The 23,265-nt window shown below is 40.8% G+C and overlaps 1 protein-coding gene across 1 annotated transcript in view; it reads left to right on the forward strand.

Moving 5' to 3' along the window:
* Positions 1-3,236: 3,236 nt before the first annotated feature.
* Positions 3,237-23,265, forward strand: part of PRICKLE1 (prickle planar cell polarity protein 1) — a 68,960-nt gene continuing 48,931 nt past the window's right edge. The window contains exon 1 of the mRNA XM_075857046.1: positions 3,237-3,462. The gene's annotated coding sequence lies outside the window, so the exon portion shown is untranslated. The remainder of the gene's footprint in view (positions 3,463-23,265) is intronic.

Here is a 23,265-nt window from a genome sequence, read left to right on the forward strand (position 1 = left end):
TGCTTTTGGAATAAACAAACCACTTTGTTCACTGAGTGTTACCTGACTTTGGACTTAACATAAGTGATAAGTGTTTGTGGCTGGAACACCCCTTTAATTAACCAGATTTGCCTTTCATTAGTCTAGCAAAGTTGTTTGATATTGGTGACCATATTGGTAATGGTGGACATATTGGTTGTCACCCATCTGCCCCAGAAACCAACAGAATAGCGTGGGGGTCTTGAGCCTAAAATTCTCTCAAAGAAAACTTCTGATAAACAACTATTACTTAATCAGACCATGTAATGTCCATGGGGACAGCCTAAGGCCACTTTCACATCGCGGAATTTGTCAGTATTTCGAATCAGTATTTGTAAGTCAAAACTAGGAGTGGGTCCAAAACACAGAAGAGGTGGAAATATTTCCATTATATTATACTTTCTCTCCTTGGGTTTCACTCCTGGTTTTGGCTTTCCAATACTGAAGCAAAATACTGCACAAAATATTGCCACGTGACAGAGGCTCAAAGGTGTATTCACATGTGCAGGATTTAATTAGGTTTTATGCAGGATTTTTTCATGAAGTTTTTGAAACCAAAACCAGGAGTGATTCAAATAGGAGAAGTAGTATCTGTCCTTCCTATTTTCTGTCCCTTTATGATCCACTACCGGTTGACAGCCGACTGTTAGGGTATGTGCACACACACTAATTACGTCCGTAATTGACGGACGTATTTCGGCCGCAAGTACCGGACCGAACACAATGCAGGGAGCCGGGCTCCTAGCATCATACTTAAGTACGATGCTAGGAGTCCCTGCCTCGCTGCAGGACAACTGTCCCGTACTGTAATCATGTTTTCAATACGGGACAGTCGTCCTGCAGAGAGGCAGGGACTCCTAGCATCGTACATAACTATGATGCTAGGAGCTCGGCTCCCTGCAGTGTGTTCGGTCCGGTACTTGCGGCCGAAATACGTCCGTCGGTTACGGACGTAATTAGTGTGTGTGCACATACCCTTATTGCGTGAGTCAGTCTTCAGCCAGTGTGGTCTCACGCGATGACGATAGCTGAAGACTGACTTTAGGGAACAGCCTCACGCTGATAGGTCAGCGTCAGAGGCTCAGTGGTAGCTCCGCCCACTGAGAATCGCTGGCGGCCAAACCCACTTGGCTAGCCAGCGAGTAATTTCTATATTTATTGCTAAATATAGAGGGGTCCATAGCTCAGCGAAGGGGGGACACACAAGTACAAGACAAACACCGCTGGATTTAGAGACACAGCGGCTATTAGGTGAGACTGCTAACTCACTTTGTAGGACCAAGTGACAGGTCCACTTTAACAATTCTTACAACAGCAAAATAAAGTGAATGCTTATATGTAAGAAATTGTCCACTCACGTGTGGCATCCTTCCAGCAGGTGCATGTGCACATTATTAAACAATACAACAGTACTTGCTTACCTGTAAAGATTATCTGTACATTATCCGTACATTTACGGACATAGCAAAGTTAGGGATGGGCTACTTAAGCAGTAATCAATGGATGGAATGTAGTGTAATATATCAGATCTGGTGCCCAACAGAGAACCCACATAGCAGAGATATACTAAAGACATTAAAACCACTGATGGATGAAGTGAATACCATTGATTATCTCTCTACAATGGCAACTGTCAAGGGTTGGGATATATTAGGCAGCGAATGAACAGTCAGTTCTTGAAGTTGACGTGTTAGCAGAAAAACTGGACAAACGTAAGCATGTAACAGATTTTGTGGGGTGTTCCCGATATGCAGTGGTAATTACCTACTAAAAGTGGACCAAGGAAGTACAACCGGTGAACCGGCAATAGGGTCAAGCTTGTTGATGCACGTGGGGACTGACATATTCATTGCTATCGGCTTTGGACACCTTCCCGTATATTTACGGGTGTGTGTCGGGGCCGTAGAAATGACCCGCAAAAAATAGGACATGCCCTATTTTTCGGATTTACCGTGCTACTATACCTATTACTGTGAGCACAGTCCGCAAATGCTGGTGACGCTCCGCGGCCTGTCCGTGCAGTATTTACAGACCGTAGATACTGCACGGCCGTGTGCATTTATCCTTAGGCAGGTGGTTGTAATGTTATGGCTGATCTGCGTATATCAACCTTTGAACACTATTTTGCAGACTGCATAAGGACTAATTATACATAGAAAAGAAGTTGAGTAACATTGCATTTTACTTATCTACTAATTCCCAACATTATAGTGCAGAGCTACATTCACAATTCTGCAGATATCAAAGCTCAAATCTCCTACTTTTCCCTGATGGCATTGGGGATTGTCATTTTAGGAAGCATAATAATAAGGCTTCGTTCACATCTGCGTCAGGGATCCGCTGCAAATGGTTTCTGTTTGTCTCCTTTTGAGAGAATCAATACCGTAGTCGACTGCGCTATTCATTCCGTCAAAACAACGGAACCCTTACACAATGGAGACAAACGGAAACCAGTTGCACCGGATCCGTCACCATTGAAATCAATGGTGATGCAAACGGAAACTGTGGTTTCCGTTTGTTTCAGTCAGGGTTCCGTTCATGGGTTCACCTGACAGAATCAACGAACAGAGCCCTGACGCAGATGTGAACGAAGCCTAACAGCAGGCACTATACAGTAATCGGATGGAGTAAGGACTAACTGTGGTGAGGGCTATGTCTGACAACTTATTGACTGTTTTCAATAGCAACTTGCAGAACTGTGATTGCAGCTCTGGACTTGCAATTCAGGATCTGTGCGATAAGTAATGCAATGTATTTACCAAGCTACTCCACTTTTCTTTGAGCAGATCAATTCTTCACCTCAACTTCTGCTGGTGGGCATTCCACAAACTTCTAACCTAAACAATTTCTTAACAGGATGATATTTCATCACTTTTTTTTTTTATCCAAACGAAACTGCAATTCTCCTTTCCTGGTTCTTCATGTGGGGGAATTCCGTTCTAGCTGTATATGAAAAGAAAGGCAATTAAGATACTGCTGTGTCTTGCACCGGTGAACTTAGAATACATTCCTCGTCTTCATACGCTGCAATCTTGAGGTGACCGCACGGTGACAACGTCTGGACAGGCGGAGCAGCCTCCTCATTGTGCGGATAGGCACCCCCTGCAGGGACAGTAATAGCTGCGGGGGAATGTGACTGCGCTGAGCTTCATATCAGTCTGCGCGCTGATTGGCTGGGAGCTGTGCGCCGGAGCCAATGGGCAGGGAGGAGAGCTCTTGTCAGGCTAGCTGTGTGGAGAGCTGGCAGCACACTAGTCAGTGAGGAGCGAACTCACCTACAGGCTGTGATATTACTCTACGGCTCAGCCGGCAGCCCACGCTGACTGGAGGCTACAGGAGGCTGGTGGCTTGGAGCGTTGCTTTTATCAATGTGCTTGTGTGACAGGACTCTCCGTACACTGCACAGGGATACTCTGCCGTGCGTTCTACTACAGACAGTGAATGGTAGGTTGCTGTTTACTTGTTCGCTTGCTATGTATCGTGTCTTTACACAGTTCTTGTTAGTTGCAATGCCCTTATTGCATTTTACGGTCCTCGGCATTGCTGGCACTAGTGAGCGTCTGCTGCCTGGTTTGTAATGTCTGGACGGCTGGAAGGGGGATGTGCGGAGGAATGTCAGCCACCCTGCGCTTTCTGTCACCTAGAAATGCTTCAGAGACTTAATTAGTTTAACGGGACCAACAGGCTCTACGAAAACCAGACCCTTAGCCCCTGTCTTAGTTTAGTTTGGGCACCAGTTGCTATATTAACCCTTCACTCCGAGGAGTCCCGCGGCTCATTGCTCTGCAGCTCCCCCTGCCGGCGTCAGATGGCTATAGCGCTTGTATTGTGAATTTTCTATGTTGTCTACATGGGGTCGCATAGAAAGTCATTAGTAAAGTTCTGTGATCGGCTGCTGTTTGCTGCGATGTTCCTGGCGCTATAACAATGAGGTTATTAGCCGTCCTAAGCAAATAAATTACAGCGCTGGAATGAATAGTTTATGGCCATCGGTGCAGAAACGACTGTTCCCTTGAGTGTGGCCGCCTCATCTGGCGCCGGGTAGTGTTAACCATATAATAGAGCTGTTGATCTTATTGCAAATAAATGGCATTTCCTTAGGGAAGTGAGGGGTGAGGCTGATCGTTAAATCACATGTCCCTTAAATAGGCATGATAGTAGGTTCATGGCCAGATAATGTGGATTTGTTTTATTGTAATTGTGTCTGTCATTGTTCTATATAACTGCGTTTTGTATGTAAAAACACTCAGATATAAACGTAATCCCATGTATTGGAAATGTGTCAGAATGAATGAGCTGGAAAATCCTCTCTTGTTGGAAACTCTTTTCCCTAAGGGGATATAAAGGAGGCTTAAGGTTTCTAGAACACTTCTAGTAATGCTAGGCTCTCTATCTCCATAGTGCTAGATAGAAAAAGCAGATACAGCTTCAATGTGGACAGCCTAGAAAAACCAGCATCCGCTAGGACTACTTCTGTCTGCAGGAGCTGTCGCATGTCGTCGCGTTCTACAGGACGACATATAGTCACTCAGTGGATGCAACGCAACTGCGACACGTCAGGCTTCAAAAATAACTCCCCTGTTCTAGCTGCATGCTATACAAGTCAATGGACACTTTCGCAAGAAGCGCAATTTCCATTGACCACTGAATAGAGCGACTAAAATCGCATGCACATTGTGTGATGTCCAGGACGACATTCCAGCCTCCCGCAATTCAAGATCACTATCTAAACTTTCTATAATGTTTATTCACTTAGTGCGCTGGTATTTCTATTCTGACCTCTCAGTGGGGATAATGCATTTTAATTCAGTTATTGATTCTCGCTTAGTGCTAGGGAAGTCTTGGAACTACATGATTGATTATTAGGCAGAGACGTAAGGAGGGGCAGGCAGGGGTGGATGGCAGCCATTCCCGGAATATAATCTGGTTCCCATTGCTCTCAACATCTGAATCTGGGGCAGATATTTCTCCTCTAATCTGTGCATGCCAGCAGACTGTATTCCTTTCTCTGGGTATACTGTATGTGGGCACCACTTATACTTTTAAATATGCGTGCGTACATTGTCTGTTTTCTAAATGGACTTTATTTGCACTTTTTATGTCTGCATACATGACCCGAGTGTGTGGTTTTAGTGCAGAGAGCTTCCATCTGTCTTTTTAGCAGGCCAACATTATAAAAGGGTGTGAGTTTCAGAGTGTTTGCCCAAATGAGACTCCAGATGTGGGAATTCAGCTGTTCTGTCACTTTGGTGACAACTGGTCCTATCCCAATAAGCTTTTGCTTTCACCATTTTCTTTAACTAGGTGTCAAAGTTTTAGCCTTTTGCCATTGTAAAGGAAATCTACTAGCCCACTGGGAGACCTCAGACTGGTTTGGTCATCTTTATTACATATAGGCAGACACTTCAATATTAAATTGCTAAAAAGTTGGGAACTTGCCTTTTCAGCGTCCTCTTCCTTTGGATTCTAGGACTTGTAGTGGAGTTTGATACTTGTCTGCCTGCTATATGAGCAGAACTCTGGGAGAATGATGTGGCGTCTGAGGAATCTGGTCTCTTAAGCAATATTTGCTCTTGCTGGAGATATTAAACAGTGACCATTTATCATCCTGTCAAGCCTGGTTCAGTTTAGTCTGACTTCAATATACTGTTCTAGTGACTATCTTTGCCTGTGGACAGAGATCTATCATTGTACCTCTGCTGGGGGTCTGATGGAAGGGGATGTGGGTGATGCTATAGTAATTCTCCATGCAATCAGAGCCAGGAAACACTATAAGGCTTTTCTTGATTGCTTTGGTGAGTGGGAGGGTGGACGACTATGTAAAGCTGGGGCATATAAGAGAATCCATCCTATATCTGTCCATAAGAAGGTCGATATTTATTGCAATATGCAGTGTTGGGATATGTTCACATAGAGGTTTTTTTTTTTTTTTTGCATTAGTCTTTTCCTTATACCTTTCCTTTTCTTTTGGGTCCACTTCTGGCTTTGGTGCAAAAAATTGTGTGTGATCCTGGCCTTAATATCTTATAGACTGCATCCCATAATTTTTATTTTATTGGAGGACAGAATCTATCTGTGTTGCGCTGCTTTGCTATCAAAGCATTTTTTTTTCTGTTTATGGTTTCCAGTGTCTAGGGGGTGTTAAGGGGAGAAAATAGCAATTTCTATCTCTCCAGTGACAGATGCAATCTGTTCTGCCACAGAAAGCATAGACAAGGAAAAGCGTTTATCATGTGATATAAATCCTACGTGTAGGGAGCTGCTGTTTGTAAGAATTGGATTGAGTTAAACTTTTATTTTCTGTGGATATGCACAATCCATTCAAGAAGAAAACATGTTGTATGCTATGAGAAGTTAATAGTTGAGCTATTAAGATTAAAGGCAGATGTATGGTTAAAAAAAGTATTTTCTTCAATATCCTATAGGGAACTGGGGCAGAGAAGTAAACCTTCATTAGTCTGTGACTTCTGTTCTCTTTGGGCCTGTGTTAATAGCAAAGGTAATTATTTCTGGCAAATTCCCTAGTTAAGGATGAGGCCTTTTCCAGTCCTATATATTTTCTTTTTACTAGTTTTATTTCCATGTGTTTACAGTGAGACGTTCACCTGAGCTGAAATGTGACTGTCTACGTTTTCATGGAACTGCTGTTCTCTGTAGAGAGATTTACCTGCACATAATTCATGTAATAAATCTAGAGAACCAATATCTTGCTGTTCTTCTCATTGTTTGGCTGGCCTTGGCTGCTAGTTGAAGGATGTTGCTGAGTTATTTATACTATGCATCTTTCACAACAATGTATCAAGCTCTAAAATAGTCTGAATAGCCAAGACCAACATGTGCACAAATATTTAGCAAAATATTTAACTTTTCTGTCCTTATGCTGTCAGATACGTCCACACAAACATTTAAGGCTATGTTCACACGGAGTATTTTGGGGGAGGAATATCTGCCTCAAAATTCCGTTTGGAACTTTGAGGCAGATATTCCTCTCCCTGCACGCCGATTTTCGCGGCAATTATTGCGCCGTTTTTTGCCCGCGGCCATTGAGCGCCGCGGGCATAAAACAGCGAGAAATACGCTTTCTCCTGCCTCCCATTGAAGTCAATGGGAGGTCAGAGGCGGAAGCGCCCAAAGATAGGGCATGTCGCTTCTTTTTCCCGCGAGGCAGTTTTACTGCTCGCGGGAAAAAGACGCCGACGCCTCCCATTGAAATCAATGGGAGGCGTTCTCGGGCCGTTTCTGCCGAGTTTTGCGACGCGGTTTCCGCGTCAAAAAACTCGGCAAAATACCCCGTGTGAACATAGCCTTAAGGGTTCACAGCTTTTTGTAGGAGGAAAATCTGCCTCAAAATTCCGTTTGGAATTTTGAGGCAGATTTTCTTCTGCCGGCACGCCGATATTCGCGGCATTTTTTGCCCACGGCCATTGAGCGCCGCGGGCATAAAACGCCATGATATACGCTTTTTCTGCCTCCCATTGATGTCAATGGGAGGTCAGAGGCGTAAACGTCCGAAGATAGGGCATGTCCTTTCCTTTTCCCAAGAGCTGTTTTTTCCGCTCGTGGGGGAAAAACGCCTCCGCCTCCCATTGAAAACAATGCGAGGCATTTTCGCGGAGTTTTGCGGCGCGGTTTCCGCGTAAAAAAACTCTGAACTTCCCCTAATAAGCCATATGACCAACCCTTCTCAATCACTGTGCTAGCAGCATAAAGACTCTGCCGAGAATTCCATAATATGTAGACAAAATACTGATATGCATTTTGAATATAGTTCCCTTAATTTTCGTCACAAGTGCAAGTCTTCCTGTAAAAGTGTGTATGGGAGAAAGAAACACTCCCGCTGAATTAGAGAAGCTCTGCTAGGCACTTATGGGTGTGTTTGTCAAAGAGCTTGTCGACTGTTTCCAATAGCAACCAACTATTGTGGATGTAGCTCTGGGCTATAATATAGGCTGTATCTTAGGATCAGTACACGTTAAATAATGCAATGTATGTACAAAGTTACTCCACGTTTATATGCAGATATTTATTGTTCAAAGGTGGACGTTTCCCTTAAAGTCATTACAAGAGGAGGCCGCTACCACTGTTGTCTATTGTCTCTATAAAATTGTAAGGTTTGGTAAAAACATGTAGAATTGATAGATGTCAAGTTTCTGTTTATAAACCGGCATCTTGAGCTATATGAATATTGTAATGACCGCTCCTTACTAAATACAGAAGTCTAGGACCATGCCCGCATTTCTGAACTTTATGGCTAAGGTGCAAGCGGGACATCGGGCAGTTCATGCAACTTTGTCTCTTAAAGAGTATATGGTAGTCCGAATCTATAACGGAAGCCCTGCATGATTTATTCCAGATAACTTCCAGCATGAAGCTCTAGTTCAATCCAGACAAGTGCTATGTTTACAAAACCATAATAACGGGGTAATCTAACCAAAAGGGATAACACTCCTAAAATGGGATTACCAACAGAGGGTAAAACACTCTTCCGTTTTGTTTTTTTTCTAGGAAATTTGTATCTTGTAATGGTTATTTAAGTTTTAGTTAGCAGCTTTACACATTGAACTTAATGATCCATGTTTTTGTACAAAAGTGATGTTAGTGATTATTGCTCCGAACCATATAGTGCCCCAAGCTTATACAGTCATGTACCATGTGTTTATCACACTTTAATCATAGAGCAGGCTTCTATGTGATTATAAGCCCAGCGGTGTCCACTGCATAATTAATGCTTGTATTCACCAAGAGTGTTTAGTATTTTATTAAAACAGATGGGTCGCCTGTTTTAAGTCATAGATGTAGCAACCTCGACTTAAAGCAACATTGGATTGCGTACTCATTTTATTTGTTGAAAAATAATTGTCCTTTTAGGCTGAGTTCACACAGGGCAGATACGTTTCGTAACGTTACACTGCATATCCGCCCTGGTGGATTTAGTGAATTCCGTGCGAAAAACCGCACCAAACTGGTGCAGTTTTTTTGCCTGGAATGTCCGCTGCGGAAAACTCTAGCAGACCGGCCTCCTGGGATTTTTTTTTCATCACATTAAACTACTGCAGAGGCAGTCACATGGGATGAAACATTATCCCAAGGGCAATCCCTCTGATGTCATCCAGGCGACCTCCTAGGATGACGTTTTATCCAATGTGACTGCCACTACAGCCTGTAATTGGCTGCAGCGGTCACATAGGATGAAGCATCATCCCAGGAGGCCGGCCTGGAGGAAGAAACACAGACTTCTGGGTAATATATATATATATATATATATATATATATATATTTATATATATATTTTTTTAATCTGAGTTGCAGTTATTTTTGTTTTGCCTCAACAAAACCCGCAACAAATAGGCAGCGTTTACGCAAATACAAATGACATGATGCAGAATAAAATTCTGCACTGCATGTCCGTTTCTGAGCGGGTTTTCTTCCACTCAGTATTTACGCAGTGTGAAAGATGTTTGCTCCATCTCGTCCGCTTTGCTGCTATTGTGTTATGCTGTGGATTTTCCGCAAATAATTCTGTTGCGGAAAATCCGCAGTATTTACGCAGTGTGTGAACTGACCCTTAAAGGGACTCCACTTTGGACAATCCTTACTTGTTAAAGTAGCACTCCAGTAGATTTTTTTTTTTTCCATTCCCCTGTTTAACACGTGGTGAAATGTAGTGTAATGTGATATTGGCTCATCTGGTTTTCTATTTTACTCAAAGCCGTTCTGGGGGTCACGTGATTTTTATTCTGACACCCTGAATCCTACAGCATCTGCTGTAGAACCGGAGGTCAGACTGTCATATCCAGTCTGAGAATCACATCGAGACTCTGACTTGCAATGAGAACCTGACTTCAGGTTGCTACAGCAGATGCTTTAGGATGCAGGGAGTCAGAATGAAGACCCTCGTGACACCCTGGTGGCTCAGAACCGAGTCGCTACAGATAAAAGCTGATACACAACATTACAGTAAATTTCATCACATATTAACAAGGGGGGTTGGGTGTTCACTAGTTTACTACTTTTTTTTATTTTATTTTTTTAAGGGTCCCTTGACACTAAGCAGATCACAAAGTGACCCCCAGCGATCAGCTGTAATCTGTAGGGGAAACCTTTCAGTAAGTGTTCAATTTCTCTACAGTGCCACCAGAGAAGAAATTCATTATTATACTGTGCCCTTTAATATCAATGGGCTGTGTAATGCAGGACCACTCATCCAGAGTGAGAGGTGCTCATTCTGTCTATTATCCTGAACAGAGGACCTGCCTTTATTAAAGGGGTATGCCCACCTCCGACATTTATAGCCAAGAGGCCATAAATGTCTGATAGATGCGGATCCCAGCTCCTGGAACCCACACCTATCCCGAGACCAGGGGTTACCCAACTCTCCTCCCGCCAGGAGAGGTGGCCACGCTGAGTGTCTCACTCCAATGATTCCTTTTGGAGGTAAGAAAACAGCTGACCATGCAGGCAGGATGGGTCTCAGGTGGCCGCTGCACTTTAGATAAGTATGGGTCCCAGGGCATCTTTCAGATATCCACGAGATATGCAAAAATGTCTAAGGTGAGAATACCCCTTTAACTCAGAATTTCTTTAAGAGTATATAAAAATGTGTGTTAATGCTATCGGACAATTCATATACTGTCATTTCATGTGATGTATGCAGTTGTTGTTGTACATTATCTTTTCACATGTATCGCTTTTGATATGTTACATTTTCTACTTTGTAATAGTTTTAAAAATCAATAAAAATTTGTTTAAAAAAGTGTTTTTCTAAACTGGACATTCCCTCTAAACAGATTACCTACTATCAATTTGTAGGATTGTAAACATGCTTGATAATAGATTATGATTTCATTATGTGAAAGTGTAGCCTGTATATCATTACATAACAAAGTAAGTTGAAATGTGAAGACCTGTCTGATTGTCATTTTGGTACTTTAAAGGGGTTTTCCAGCCAATAAAAATTGATGACCTATCCTCCGTTTAAGCCATCAATAGCTGATGGGTGAGGGTCCTACTCCCGGGACCCCCACTGATCAGATGCTTTGAAGGGGCCACAGCACTCATGCGAATGCTGCATTTTCTTAATTTCTCTTACTTACACTGTGAATCGCCGTAGTGGCGGTTCAAAGTATTACAACCTTCTCTCATTCACTTCAATGGGAGAACGTTGTAATACTGTGAACTACTGCTGTGTCGACAATTTGTAATACTGTGAACTACTGCTGTGTCGACAATTCATAATGTGTGCAAGTGACCGGAATGAAGGGGAAGCGGTGCTCGTACGAGTGCTGCATCCACTTCAAAACAGCTGATTGGCGGGGGTCTCGAGAGTTGGACCCCAACCCATCAGCTATTGATGGACTATCCTGAAGATTGGCCATCAATTTTTATTGGCTGGAAAACCCCTTCAAGGCCCTTTTACACAGGCCAATAATTGAGTGAACGAATGTTCCTATCAACGCTTTATCCCAAGAATTACCCTGTGTAAGCAGGGCAAAGATCGGTCAATGAACAAGCAAAAGCCGGTGTATCAACTGATTGCAACTTTTATGCAGCCAAATAAATGGTCGCTAGTCTGCAGTACCCGGTGTGCTACCGACATGATGTAATTGCTTGGGGATGAAAAACTGTAGTAACTATCGTTTATCTCTATTTTAACGATCATTTCTCTGTGTTAATGGAGCTGACGAGCGCCGATTGACAAGATGTACTATTGATTGGCGCTCGTTTTAAAAGGTTGTGTACACAGGCAAATATCTGCCGTGTAAAACTACGTGAACAGATTCTTTAGAAAATCTGTTTATATCCATAAGTCTGTGGCCAGCTTTAGAAGACAAGGGATCCAGCATGTTTAAATCCAACATGCCCAATTCTCATTTTTCCCTTACATCTTTTGTTGGTGGAAAGTCGGGAGGCTCCCTTGTATACTGTGAAAAGCTTCGGGGTCCGCTGGTATTAATCTAGAAAATATGCTAAACACTAATTGTTTCAAGGCTCATGTATTCTGTTTTCAAGAAATGTTTGGGTATTGTGTGATCATCCCTTGTTTTGAAGACCATTTTCTAGTTTTGTTATTATAGAGTGGTTGTTTCTTAGAAAACCAGATTGTGTCCACTATTGTTTGTTTCTCTTGGAGTTTCTTTACCTTCTCTGTTTCACTTTGACAATTTAGCATTCTTTTCCGTATTTTAACTTTTTTTTTTTTTTTTTTTAGTAGTAGTGTTTTATGTTTGAAGACAACAAAGTGATCACATTTCTTTGGCCAACCAAGCATGTTCTCCAGCGTGCAGATAAGTGAGCAATTATCTGCTGGGTTCATTGGTGAGAAGGCAGCCTCAGGAATGACAGCCACTTTCAACAGATTGCAGATCAAAAACTTGGTGTTATTTCAGTTGTTTTGGTTTCAATGTGTCACCATATCCAAGATCTTGTCTGACTTCCGTCACTTGAACAGAGTTTCTTTATTTCATGGTCACTAACTTTATTGCAGATTCTATCTGCTGTTGATGTTTTAGCTGGTGGCCTAAATGGGAAATGTATGTAGATGTCTACTACCTAGCATTCGTGAACGACTCCCAGGAGTGCGGTAGACTATGCACCTAGAAATTTGCTGCTGGCCCCTAACTTTTTGGATTGTTTTCTGTTAATGTCTTTAAAATGTTGTTTTATTGCCTGACCACTAAAAAAGACAAACTGGCTCCCAAATGCCACAATATTTTGGCCATCTCTGGTTGGTAGCCGTTATAGGTAGGAATAGAATTTATAATTCCATTGCTAAACTATGAAAAAAACCTAACTAAAACTTTGCAAATTTGTATGTAAAATCTATATTAGTGTATCTGAACTTTTATTTTATGCAGATGTTTTTCCCTTTCAGCTGCCTCTGTTATCTGAAGCAAATATCCTGTAGATCACAATTATGTTCATTTGACTTTAGCAACAATTCTGTTTGAAATGCTTCCAGATACACATTATTGGCAGCACAAGACAGCTGCAAGCCAAAAGCGTTTTCAAGTGTTCCCCGCTAGACTGATTGCTTTTGAGTTTAATAAAGTCTCCTCTGATGTATTTTAACACACATTTTTTGCTCTTTTAAGCAGATGACCTGTATAGTGTTTGTATTACATAACGTGGGCATGTTGCCCACTTTTGTAAACTGTTGGCACCACCCAGAAGGTGCAGTAGTGCAAACGTAGTAACGGTAGAAACTGGCTGTAAAAGTAAATATGCTGCATTACTCAACGCTTTGCCTGAGGGCTAAAGGCAGACCCCATGGTGATTCATGTATTTCTGGGCATACCAGAGCATCTTGGGTAAATAATGAATTTTGGCATTCAGGGAATTTAGATATTGATGAGGTTTTGGTTCTAGTATAATTGGTTGCACAGAACTCCACAAATAAGCTGCTACTATACAAAATCCATCCAGTTAGATCCCAAGTCCCATATGCATTATCTGTGGATACTTTCTCCGAGATGAAGGATGCTTGTTGAGATATCAGAATAATTGAGAACAAACCTTTGGGTCTCTGATAAATGATATGTTGTAAGAGACTTCCACTACCTAGGTAATATAGAAGGGTAATGATCAATGGCTGCAACTTCTCTTTATCATATGGTAAAGTCTTGACCTAATCAGTAAGGGTGAAGTGTTCCTCTAGGCATGTGCAAGGGTTTATGTGTAACTTGAGGCTAATGGTAGTAATGTTCATGAGGGAAATGGCAAGGATAACACTCTGCAGTACAAATACAAGCAAATGGTGTTGGGAGACTTTAAAAATCTACTCGCCGTGTCTCGCCTTTGGAGAAAGCAAATGGGTACTTACTCTTTGTTTACTTAAGTTTTAATACAAGAGGGAATTGCAGAAAAAACCCAATCTGTACCTTACAAAACCCCCACGATGTTTTTATTGATGACTGGTTCATTAAGGCCTTCATGATTTAAAGCTACATTCCAAAAAGACATTTGTTTCCGTTTTCTCCATATGTACGCTACAAATAAACCTCATTGTAATTCTTGACATTAAAAACGGGACTTTTATGCAAATTAGCTGGTGAATTCCTGCAGAATAACATTGATCAGAATGGGTAAGTGTTACCAATGTTCTGTGACATAGAATTTTATTCTTTCTTCTACTTCTATTCATAAATATGATTAGGTAGTGGCTATTTGAAGTTGGATATTCCCTGAAAATGCCATGGATGATTGGTCTGTGTTCTTGGCCTCTGACCAGGAGGCCATAAGGGTGTCTCGTTGTTGGCAGCCCATGTCTTGAGCTCCTTAAAGACATTTAGCTTTGATGTTTAAATGTAAAAAAATGTTTAAAGAAATGTGGAAGATGAAACATGTCATAACTGTTTTGTGATATCCATTATAGGGATATAATTGTTGAGATTATTGGCCTGTCACTGGATGTGGATATGGTCAATATGTTATGTGGAAGAGATTTGGACTTTTGTCTTGACATCTACTATAATAAAAAAGGATTTTGCGGTTTTAATTAATGCTTTTGTTCTATGTTGATCACTTTTTGTGTTGTCCTCAATGTTTACCTAAAGGTGTTGTCCATTCCCTAAAAATTCATGGCCTATCCTCCAGGATATCCTTCTTCTCCCATTGAAGTGCATGGGAAAAGAAGACTGCAATACCTGTGAATCGCCGCTACATCCATGTCAACGATTCACAGGGAGCAAGTAGAAACAAAGGGGAAGCAGCGCTTGTATGCACGCTGCATCCCCTTCAAAACAGCTGATCGGCGGGTGTCCCGGGAGTTGGACACCTGACCCATCAGCTTTTGATGGCTTATCCTGCAGATAGGCAATCAATTAGGGACTGGACAACCCCTTTAAGCAGGGGTGGGAGAGTGAGTATTAGGGGTTGACTGGACAGACACAGTATGCACACAGCAGAAGCACCTGTGAAGACCTACTGGATGATTGGGAAGAAATGCTACAAGTTTGGAATACAATATTCATTAAGTTGTCAGCCCTTTTAAAGGAAAAATGCAAGAGAAAACATTATATACCACTAATTAATCATGTGATGCTTTTGTTTTTAGTTTCTTCTCTCTGTGATTATCTAAAAATTACAGTACCAATGCATGTAGTTCCTCTGCTTGAGGAACGGGTGTTCTGGCAGATCCGTGTTTTGATCGGGACATTATGTGACTCCAATCTCCATCCTCCTCATTGTCCATGTTCTAAGTACTTCTGGTAAAGATGTGAAAATGAAAGGGGATCTAGAATTGGATCCACACAATGCAAGACCACATTAAAATGGCAGCAGAAACTGCGAGCCTCAGACCTGTCAAGTACGGATGTCTCCACACCGCAATAAAGTGTGTTTTTGGTAGCTCTTTATATATGAGTAGGTATTACTGAAAATGACAGCTAAAATATTATCCTATTGGCAAGAGAATTTTTAGGAGCTACACTATAAATGATGTAGTGTTCAGACCTATATTTTTCAAGGTAAGATGCTGCTAAGTTGTATCATACCATTTTTCACATATCGGCAGTGTTTTCTTTATGGTCCTTTGGAAAAGATTCTCATACTTATGTCATGAGTTAAGGCCTTGTTACACGGGCCAATGGTCGGGCAAACGAGCGTTCATATGAATTCTCATTCCCGATCATTGCACTGTGTAATCTGGGCAACGAACAGCCGATGAACGAACAAACGTTTGTTCATCGGCTGATCTGCTCTTTTATGCAGAATTAAAAATCCTCGTTGCCTGCAGCACATCTACCTGTGTAATCCGGGAGATGCGCTGCCGACGTGATAAATCTATAGGGACGAGTGAGCGTAGTAATGAGCTCATCCCTATACATACCTCATCATTGCCCCGTGTGATAGGAGCGAACGAGCTCTGATCAACGAACTGTCTCGTTGATCGGCGCTTGTTTACACGGCCTGTGTTGGGCTGTGTAATAGTACCATTAGGCCTAATTTACACGAGTATGTTAAACGTCTGTGTGACGGCCGTTGAAACAACGACCGTCCCACGGACCTTTGTAATTCAATGTGGCCGTTCACACAGCCGTTTCAATGGACCGTGTGAAGGGTCCGTGAGAATATAGCACATGTCGTCCCGCAGCGCAGAGCACGGATGTACCTCGGACGTGAAAAACTGCAGTTTTTCACGTCCGAGGTGCGCAATGCTCGTGTAAATAAGGTCTAAAGGTGTGACTACTTTCAAAATGTCTTCTCCCTTCATGTGAGCTAGACTTGTTACAGGGAATGTCTCGTCTCGTGTTTTTGAAGGACCATAAGGAATACAAATGTACCAAATACCATTTGAAAAAGGTATCCAATTTATTTTTGGGAATTTTGTATTCCTTATGGTCTATTGTAGGTTCAAATAATTGTGAAGGAGCCCCTTTTCCCTCTTAGAGGTCTTTTTGTAGGTTATACACCTCTCCTGACAAGTCTTTTTTTAGTAAATAATTATAATTCCCATGAAATAACAATTCTGGGACATCTCTTCTTAAGAACTCTACATTTTGCCTTCTGTTATTTCTCCTAGAAATTTATGAATAGATTGACAGCTGGGTGTTAGGAGTTGGGGGTGTGACTGACCATATCCATTCAGTGCTGACAGAGTGAGTGTCTAGACACGCCCCTTTTGACAGTTGGAATGGTAACACCCAGTTGTCAATTTATTCATATTTTAAGAGAAATAATAGAGGAAATGCACAATGTATGAAAATGTGCCTGGTAAACGAATGAAGTGGACGTGGAGCTGACCGGTACGTTGCTGCCCCGTCAACCGGCTAGTTGGGAGTCTGACCCCCACCGATCTAATATTGCTATCCTCAGAGAGTTGACAAGTGACTTACAGGAAGTGTCAGCCTATTGTGTCTACCCTAGTGGCTTTATATGGATAGTCCCATAAAAACCATATATATCTCGATCTGATTTAAATAATCTCGTTTTCTGAAAATACAGTCTCTTTAATTATTGCTATGATCAAATTAGATATTGCACATAAAGTAATGGGTTTGGGCTGTTTTTGAATTGCATAGCCTCTATATAAGGTGGCTTTTAACTGTTTTATGTGGTGGTGTTTTATTTAAGAAAAAAAATTCCATCAGCTGGCCAGACAGATTTTGGTTATAAGGATTCGTGTGTGATTCAGTGTAACAGCTGCAGAGCCTTTAGCCATTCTATAAAGGCCTAAAATTACCATCCCTCTGCAGGAATGCTGGCTTTATACTTCCAATAACCTAAGCAAAGCAGTCCTGGTTTAGAAAATGATCTGCTCTAATTGTGTGTGTGTGTGTGTGTGTGTGTGTGTGTGTTTGATGTCTCTAGCAAGTTGGCGCTTTAATTTTGTATTTAACATATCTATATGGCATAAAAAGAATAAACTGTAGGCAGTATATATGTCACATTTCAAAGCCTGTATTGCTATAAATGGTAGGTCTGTGAGGCTATGGTTTTCAGCCTCTGCTTAATGTGCGAGAATAAAAGTTTCAGAGATGTTAAATTAGGATTCAATACAATGTTTTCATTATACAAGGATTGTTGGTATTTTTGTGAATAAGACTGGACAAGAGGAGATCAAACCTGCAGACTCCTAATTTTTCTAAGGTGGAATATAAAACATTTTGTTCTAATAAATCAAACGTTTTCTTATTTGCTTTCTACCCTCTGTTCATGAACTGTCCTGCTTGGATTTTTGTGAGCTACTGCATTTTGTCACAGAACTTTTTCCACGTTGCACAAGTTAAATGGAGAATCCTTCGTACATTTACTTGTCTTGTCAAATTGCCAACTGAATAATTAGTAAAAGGATATGTGCACTACAACATTTATCAAGGCTCTAGTATTTGCATAAAGGAGCAAGAAGCAACTTTGCAAATCGCGTTGATTAATAATACTCTGCCGTTTTGTGTATGTAGCTCCTGTGCAGACAGGTCTCCATAGTTACAGACTGCAAACAAATCGTGTGTGTGTGTGTGTAGTCTGATCCCACCCCCACCTCTTCTTCTTTTTTTTTTCCTTTTCTCGTAGCCTTGGAAAGCCTTAGTTTTTCCTTATTAATGCAGAATGAAGTCTGGTTTACATAACATACTTTGAAGAATTCTTTGCAGTTTTGGCTCTTTCTTTAAACCTGTTTGCACAGACATCTCTTGTAGCAATTATAAAGCGGCCGGGGATTTATGTGACAGAATAGCACTAGACCAGTTCATCACAAATGTTTTCCTTCTGGGCCTCGCATGTTTTGCTTAGACTTTTTTTTTTTTTATTATTATTTATTTATTTTTTTATATTATTGTTTAGGAGGTTGAAGTAGGAAATGTACAGTAGTACCATGGAAAATTTGACACGATGGACCTTTAAGGCCCTGTTCACACTTTTTTTTTTAGCAGGAAGAAAAAATCTGCCTCAGAATTCCTTCAGGAATGTTGAGGCAGATTTTGACTTGCCTGCGCTTATTTTTTTTTCGCTACGTTTTAGCCATTGAAGCTAATGCAAGGACCGCGGGTGAAAAATGCTCGGAAAGGAAGGGCATGAAATCAATGGTGGGCAATTTCAGACGTTATTTGTTGTGGATTCCGATGCAAAGCTTTGTCGCACTTATTCTGAAGTAGGACTTTTACAACATCAAAATGTTTAAATGGAGAATTTTTATCTTCATGTGCTAGGCACAGAGATGGCATTCATGTGCTGTAAAGGTTATTTAAATGGATTCTCATACATGTAGCTTAGACCCATTCACATTGAGGATTTTGTAGGGATTCCATGCTGAAATCGTTATCAAATTCCCATAGCATTCTGCATCCAATGTATGTCACATGCATTTGGAAAAAAAAATCTGCGTGGATTTTCGCCTGCAATTCTAAGGACACGGAAATGACAGGATGGCTTAAAACCTAATGCTTTTAACTGAGAAGTGGTGCCAGGGGTACTTATCTCCATCTAAATAGCTTCTTTGGCACCTCTGAATGGGCATGTTTACTACATTAGAAAGATGGCTGTCGGCTTTTAGCCTGCTTAAAATGAATGTTTTATACCTTGAATAACTATATATTTACTTAATTTATAGTCTACGTCTAATTCCTTAACCATACTGATGTAGTTTTTTTGGGGTTTGCTTTTTCAACAGATCTAACAGATCCCATAATTTTTGGCAGAATTAGCAGTCTGATGTGTATAGACACTGGCAGATCCCGATGAGAGTTCGGCCATGTTAATATCGATGCACACACACACCGTCAATGCTTAACAACACCTTTGACTGAGCCAGAAATTATTGTAACTGCTGGCTAAACAACTTTCTACTGACTGTGCCCTACTTTAGAAAGATTTAAATAAAATACAATGTACAAATAACTCTTTAGTACATTTTTTTTTTTTTACTGTGAATTCTTTATACTTGCTCTGGAACGGCTGTATTCCAGTACTGGCATTTATCTACTTCTTAAACTTTACATTCCTTGTCTATTGACTTCCAATGTTAGGCAATTAATCTCTGAGCCTTACTGTTCGAAGGCAAAAAATAAGCTGTGGACTTTCTTCCTCTGTGTTTATCTATCCATCTAGACCTCAGTGAGGTCACCGCAAAGTAGTCAGCATGAGGTAGCCTTTAGGGACAACATTTAATTATATTGTTCAACAGAGGATAATAAATTACAGCTTTCTGCATTAATGACCTTAAGCATATTGTTAGTCTTTCTGGTGACCACTCCATGTTACAATCCATTTCCCTTAACTGTCATGGCTGATGGCACAAAAATGATGCATGCCCAAATAGGGTCACTGATTCTTTCACCCCTTCAGTAATTGTATAGATTTCTTTGTTTCAGATGAAGGAGATAAATTGAGTAACTCACTTGGCACTAGGTGGCATATTTAAACTTTCCATGTAAAGCATTTGGGGAAGACTTGGTAGAAAGGGGGATATCATTCTTTCCTGGCTGCATGCTAACACACCAAGAGTTAGCCAGGTCTTTCCTTCTTGTTGAGAACACATGGAAAATGCAGTTTTTATAGCAATCCAATTTTCTATTTTATTTATTATTGTGAGTTTATTTAATTTGGTAGCTTGGTATACAACATTGTTATTGTCAGGTTTATCAGCCCATTTACATATGGATAAACCTATAAGCATTTCCTATACATTGTTCATTCTGTTAGGAAGGTCTGTATTAAGCGATTTGAAAGCACAAGATAGGCAATGCATCTTTTGTATGCCTATATGTATTTTATTTATTTCTTTTTAATCCTTGGTGCCTCTAGGAAATCCCTGGATATTTCTAGGGGAAGTTTGACCTGAATTTTTGGAAAGAAAAAAGCCTTTGAGGCGTTCAGAGTTTTAAGAAAAAAAAAGAATTACAAAAGATAAAATTTAGATGGATATAGATGTAGAATCAGTGACTTACTATATAAACGATACATAGCTTTAACAAAATGATTTATAGAGGAGACCACTACCAGTCTTGAGACAACAAGCTAGTGTCTATGGCCATGTAAAAAACAAGCACAACTTTCAGCTTCGTTGTTCGGGTATGTTCACACGGTAGCTGGCTTTTACGGCTGAAATGAGAGCCTGTTTTCAGGAGAAAACAGCTGCGTCGTTTCAAACGTAAATGCTCCTCCTCGTAAGATATGAGGCGTCTGTGACGCTCGTATATCTTGAGCTGCTCTTCATTGAGTTCAATGAAGAACGGCTCAAATTACGTTGCAAAGAAGTGCCCTGCACTTCTTTCCCGAGGCAGTCAATTTACGCGTCGTCGTTTGACAGCTGTCAAACGACGACGTGTAAATGACAGGTCGTCTGCACAGTACGTCGGCAAACCCATTCAAATGAATGGGCAGATGTTTGCAGACGTATTGTAGCCCTCGTTTACGTCTGAAAATAGGTCGTGTGAACCCAGCCTTACTCTGTTTCCCCAAAATACTAGATTAGTAGCGTTTAAGATGTTAATTTTTATGTGTGTGTATTTTCGTGCTGATCCCACAGTTTCCCATTGTCTTGGGTTACAAATGAAGTATGTATATATATATATATATATATAAATATTTGTGTGTGTACAATTTTGCACAAAAAGTATTGTGTAAAAGGACTTGTTTAGGTAGGGTAAACCGAATTGGTTGCTATGATAATGTTACAAGGCGTTCGGCTCAAAGTATAACTTGCCAATTAAATTCTAAGTAGGAAAATGCCAAAAGCCCTATGTAGACATACCTAAAACTATTGTGCCTTCTAAAATTCGAATTACAATAATCCTGTTTAACAATGTAGCGCTTGCCAGAAACCGACATACGTAAACTAGTTATTCTTCAAATTCACTTTAGAAATATGTTCCTCTATTGAGAAAACCTGTTATATCCCATTTACAACCGCTATTGGCGATGGCGTTCACTTTCCAATAACGTTATGCACGGCATTGTCATGTGACATACCCATTCGGAGTCCGTAATGTGAAGAATCTACATCAGACTTACCAGGCCAGTCTTGTATGACTGATCGGCTTTCAAAGCATGTTGTATTGATAAAATGGAACACTTAACTGACTTCCTTTACATAATCTTTTCAGTGCCTTGAAATGTTTGGTCTGCTTATCGTGTTTTTATCTTGTCTGGCAGTATGACGTTAATCAGCAGTTCCTATAAGTATTCGCCTAGTCATTACACATCTGCCTTTTTTTAATTTTATATCTGTTAAATGTTTTTTTTATTTATTGGCAAAACTAAATGCAAATCTATTCCCCCTTACATTACCTATCTGGGGGTGTCTGAAGGCATAAACCTTCTTTATTACATTCTACCAAAATACGCTCAATTGTGAGACCTGTATCTATGGCCACATTTTGGGGCAGGGTTCATACAAGGCAATTTGGTGCAAGTAAACCTTTTAAGACATTACATGTGATCATTACAATTAGTTATATTGCTGCCAATGGAAGTGTTTTTTCCTCAATATTGGAGAATATGGAAAGACAGAACTTCTAATTCTTTTATAGTATTTTAATGAAAAATCATCTTGTATTTCAGTACTCGTATAAAAATAAGGTATTGACCATTTATTCCCCCTGTGTTCTATTTTGTCCATTTGGATTGTGTTGCTGGAGATGAATCGTGTTTTGTTGGGGGTTTTTGTTGTTAGAGTTTATTACTAGATGCGTAAAATTGTTGACTAGTGCTGTAAACTGCTTCTTTTATGTCTTCATGAGAACGGTGACTTTTCTGTTCGCTGATACACAACCAAATATTGTGATGTGTTCTCATGAAGACTTGTTTTCAAGGCAGTTGGTGTCACACATGGGATGCACATCTACCAAGGGAGCCAAGCATCTGTCATGCAGCTTTTCTTTTACCCTACAGCTGTAGATGTTCTGTAACTGGGCACCTTTTTCCTGTTAAATCCTGAGATACCATTATCCTTTTAATCTACCTCTCCATGAGAGGATCCAGATCTCTGGGAGAGATGGAAACAGGCAGCTTTCCAGGAAGAAGAGTTGGCAGCCACCGCACAGGCTTCTTGACAAGGGCGCTACGTATACATAGAGGCTCGCCATGTGGCCTTACACGGCTGTGTGCTTTTTGTCTGGTCAAGAGTAAATTGCTCTGCAGTGATATCATACCTTGTCTCTTCTGCACAGATCTGCTTATGTAAGCAAAAGACTTTGCATGAAACTTTCCCATATTAGAACTGTCTTTAGCACAATAGAAATAAAGATTTGTGTACTTCATCACTCGGGATTTGCAGGGATCATTCTCATGGGAAGGGAGTGATCTGAATCTTAGCAAGCAGCAGATGTCCGCTTGTAATTTCTAGATAATACTGGCATATACATGTACAAACAAATAACATTCTCCCTAAGAGAAACTCTACATGGACAGGGCAGGGTTAACACCAGCCTATTCTATATGTCAGATAGTTGTCTTCATTTACCAGGCTGCTAGTTACTGGTTCCTATAACATGTTCATGTGTACACAAGCCAGTTTACAGCTTTTGCCTGTAGATATAAAGGCTTTCCAGACACTAGGTAGGTAGGAAAGATCCACAAAGGCGGTGTCTTGCCCTGTCTAAACAGCAGCGATCAGCAGATGAACGAGCAAATGCTCGTTTATCTGCTGTTCGTATAGTTTTAAAAAGGAAAATATTGTTGGCAGCACATCTCCCTGCCGACATGCCAGAAATGTATGGGGACAAGTGATCGGAGTAAGAGCTAGAGGGAGCAGTTCCCAAAATTGCAGCATGGTCACTGTGGTAAAGCAACCTCATTGGTGTATGCTGCAAA

The sequence above is a fragment of the Rhinoderma darwinii genome, chromosome 3 (genome assembly GCF_050947455.1).
Source record: "Rhinoderma darwinii isolate aRhiDar2 chromosome 3, aRhiDar2.hap1, whole genome shotgun sequence".
In the NCBI taxonomy this organism is placed as follows: Eukaryota; Metazoa; Chordata; class Amphibia; order Anura; family Rhinodermatidae; genus Rhinoderma; species Rhinoderma darwinii.